The sequence below is a fragment of the Rhinopithecus bieti genome, unplaced genomic scaffold (genome assembly GCF_001698545.2).
Source record: "Rhinopithecus bieti isolate Rb0 unplaced genomic scaffold, ASM169854v2 scaffold_15572, whole genome shotgun sequence".
NCBI lineage: Eukaryota > Metazoa > Chordata > Mammalia > Primates > Cercopithecidae > Rhinopithecus > Rhinopithecus bieti.
In genome coordinates, this window is record NW_016809536.1 from 244,993 (window position 1) to 249,423 (window position 4,431).

The 4,431-nt window shown below is 34.2% G+C and overlaps 1 pseudogene; it reads right to left on the bottom strand.

Moving 5' to 3' along the window:
• Positions 1-470: 470 nt before the first annotated feature.
• On the bottom strand, positions 471-3,900 carry LOC108540576 (tubulin beta chain-like; annotated as a pseudogene).
• Between the last annotated feature and the right edge of the window lie 531 nt (positions 3,901-4,431).

Here is a 4,431-nt window from a genome sequence, read left to right on the forward strand (position 1 = left end):
TTATTGGACATAAATGATTGAACAAAAACCTTATTCCCACTGGGAGGCCACTCAAATTTCTTAAATTAGCTAAATACTCAGTGATATAACACCTGGATTTTTAAAAAATGAAATTTGACCTTCTGTAATCCTTATGGTCTAAGTAAAATTTGTGATATAGATGAGAAATAACCCAATTTTCTTTAATTACAGCTAGTCTATGAAATTATTTATGGGGCAATTGTATATGCAATACCCTGTAGTTATCTTTAACAAAAGCATACCACACTTTATATTTTCAAGTAACCTTCTTTTCTTTTTTTCTATAAGAATGCTTTATTAGGCAAAACCACATACTATGAAAATGCTTTAAAATGCAACAAGTTGTGAGGTAAAGACATGAAGAACAAGTGCATAGGGAGACATGGCTATCCCAGAACACGCTGTAAGTAAATAGAGAATCCCCATACGCCTACTATTAACAGAAGGATCTAGGCCACCTCCTCCTCAGCACACTCCTCAAACTCTACCTCCTCCTCAAGTGTGACACCTTGGTAGTACTCTTGGTACTCAAACACAAGGTTGTTCATGCTCTTCTTGGCCTCGGTGAACTCCATCTTATCCATGCCGTCACTCATATAGCAATGCAGGAAGGCTTTGCACCTGAACATGGCTATGAACTGCTCCGAGATGTGCCTGAACAGCCCCTGGATGGTCATGTTATTGCTGATGAAGGTATCAGACATTTTTAGCCCCTGTGGTGGGATGTCACAGACAGCTCTTTTCACGTCGTTGGGGGCCAATGAGCAAAGTAGATACTGTTTTTGTTTTGAACATTGAGCATTTGCTCATCCACCCCCCATATGGACATGTGGCCTCTGAAAATGGCAGGCACCGTTAGGTAGTGCCTATAAGGGGGATGGGGGGGTCATAAGCAGCTATCATATTCTTGGCGTCAAACATCAGCTGAGTGAGCTCAGCCGTGGTCAGGGTACTGCTGACTGCCCTGATTGGTGAGTGGGGCAAAGCCAGGCATGAAAAACTGCAGGTAGGAGAATAGGACGATGTTCATGACCAGCTTCTGCAGGTCAGCATTCAGCTGGCCTGGGAAGCGCAGGCAGGTGGTGAACCCATTTATGGTGGCAGATACCAGGTGGTTTAGGTCACTGTAGGTGGGTATGGGCAGCTTGAGGGTTCTGAAGCAGGTGTCATAGAAAGCTTCATTATCAATGCAAAATGTCTCATCTGCATTTGCTATGAGACTTAGAGGGTGGCATTGTGGGACTCTAACATGGTGTCTGACACCTTGGGTGAGAGCAGAATGCTGAGTGTGCTTATGTCCTATTTAAATGCTCTGAATAACTATGATGAATTTACCTGTATAATCAGAATTCAGATAGAAAATTAAGACAACTGCTTTGTTTTCAACAGAAAGAAAAGTAAAATAAATGAAAAAAGGGAAAAAGACGTTTTCAAACCACCTTTGAAATGTTCTTTGCTCTACGTCGAAATTCTTGTTTTGAGATTACTTAATGACTGATATTATTACGTTTCTTTTTCTTTCATTAATATTGCTATTGTATGTGGGTAAACATTGTCTTGCTATCATATTAAAGAGTTGATATAGATTACCAAGTATCTGCCTTCTATAAACACAGATTTGTATACATAGTGAGTATATATGGAAGTGTAATTGCTCAGGGAACTTGTTAATTATAATTTACTTTTTATGAAGAATTAAGATAAATGTATCGTATCTGTATTTACATCAAATACCTTGATATCTTTCACAACATTGGCATTATTGATTTCAAAACCAAACAATTGTTTGGGGGGTAGAGCATCTCCTGTATATTGTAATATGTTTGGTAGTATCACTGTGCCCTATCTGTCGGATGCCAGTAGTACTCTTACCCCAAAATGTGACAAGCCAAATTTTCACAGGTATTGCCAAATGTGCACTGTGGGGCACAATTGTCCCTAGGTGACAATAGGGGTGTTAATCTATATCTATATTTATATCTATCTCTGTGTATTCATCTATGTCTGTCTATATATTCATCCATTGGATAAAATTACAAATGGAGAAGCAGCTTACTTTCATTTATTTCTATTTTTAATTTATCTCTATTTCTTTACTGTGTTCTAATTAATTGTTGGTAAGTGGAGGTCAGCAAAATGTAAAGTTAAATTCCTCATGTCACAAATTTGCTCAGGTTTACTCATCTAGGTATACACTAAAATAAGTTTTGAGCACTAACTCTACATAAGCCACCATTATAAGTTACAAAGATACTTTAAATATTACTAAGAAGTAGTTGTTCCAGTCCAGGAGTTTTTAACATAGTGCAATTGTTGCTATCACTTCTTTGCAGCACCAGTCAAGGTATATGTAGTCTAACAGAAAGATGAACATTTTAGACATATTTAGATCAATACATTTTTAACTTAGAATAAATGCCAGTATGTAGGGAAACTACCTGAGAAAATATAAAAATATAGCTTTACTTTTTCTGAATATTCGTAATAAAGAATTTGAAAGTTAGACTCCTTGAATATTATCCATGTTGTAATTGTGTTTGCATTGCCTCTAAAATGTGGATAGGCTATTCTACATACTGTAAGGGCCACATGAGCAGAGACCACATCTGCAATGTAGTCTCAACATTTTAACTTCAAGATCTGAACCAGGCCTTATACATAGAATATCCTCAAAATTTCTTGAATGATTGAATGAATAGATGAGTGAATGAATAAATTAAAACAATATTCAACTTAAAAGAAGCCGAACTAGAAAAGAAAGGAATTCTTCTACAGCTCTTAGAAAATATAGTTAAAGATGTAATTTCCTGTGAAAATTATTGAAATTCAAACAATTTCAAATCCCCCCCAAAATGTTTTTTTTATCTGAGAAAAGATTTTATAAAAACAGAATTAATGGAAAACAATTGGCAATTTTCTGTAAGTTTTATACAGCTATTTGACTTACACATGAAAGGCTCATAAATGATTTTTTAGTGTACTGTGATATAGTAATTTTCACAAATGAAATCGTTATTATAAAATGTCAGAATCTTTACTAATTTTGTAGTTTTATTATAATTGACTAATAATATTTCCCTCTTATTGTTTTACCCTTTTTAAAAATATAGTATTTTCATTTCCCAATTTTCATGGGGCTAAAAATATAAAATTCAGCCACTATATCATTCAAAGTCATCAGCTCTATCATCTTCAAAACCAAATTTTATACCAAATGATTAAAAATTTATTGTTGAATTAATTAATTCCATCCAAACAGAACTAAACTATGTTGAAATGAATTATTTCTTATGCTTCCTCATTCCTGGAAAATTTACATTAAGTAGATTTTTACTTCTTCTTACTACTTAAATTCCTTCCATTCTTCTCAGCTTCTATTTCAGCATACTCAGTTTATTAAGTTCAGCTTGAAATTAATATGTTAGATTGCTTAATTTGGATATTTCTTGCTTTTTTTCCTTGTACTTGAGCATATTCATGGTTCTTAGCTCTTCCACTGGGAAACACCAATCTAAGGTCTTATTATTTGAACATTGCAATATCGGTGCAATATTCCGGTCACTTTAGAAGTCAGTTTAAAACTGACTTCACATTGCAATCATTATATTTCAGTATTTCTGCATTATATTGTTCACTTTAGAAGTCCATTTACGACTTTTCCATTGAGAAAATAAACTGTATTTTCAAGGAGTCAAATAGCCAAAAGATAAAACAGCTATAGCGGAAAAGTAATGGAGATAAATAGTCCTTTACATGTTATTCTGTGTAAAAGTGTTCATTCAATTAATTAGAAAAAAAATCAATATTTACAACATATTAGGATATAGATACAATTTAACTGATTTTATTCCAAATTACCAAGTCTAAAAATATTGTCATTGTTGCAATTTACCACTAATGAAATAATACATTTTTTACTTTTTTTTTTTTTTTTTCTATTTTCCCCTTTCCTCCTTTCTTTTCTCTTTTTCTCTGAGTGTATTACCTCATGGGATCACATCCTATAGATATTTGCCACAAGAAAACACCCATTGTAAAGGACTGCTTCCTCTTGTTGCCTGCAGTTCCAACACATGTTGAGTCTGTCTGCAGTGTTAAAGCACTTTGTTAAAAAACATTTAGGACTTTCTTGTGGGCTTCAATAATTTCTTATATAAAAGACTTACTATATGGACCTGAAGAAATCAGAAAATGAAACAAATGCATTTAAACCACTTAGAGTCAGGTTCCTCCCAGTCTTATCACTATGGCATAAACCAATAGAAATTTATTTCTCACTCTCAAAATGTCTGATGCAATTCTTATGCCCTTCCTTGATTTAAAACTGGATAGTCTGGACCACTTGTGTCTTAAAGGCAGTGTTCCACTAGGAAATAGACAGGGATGAGACATGCACATATTACTTCAACT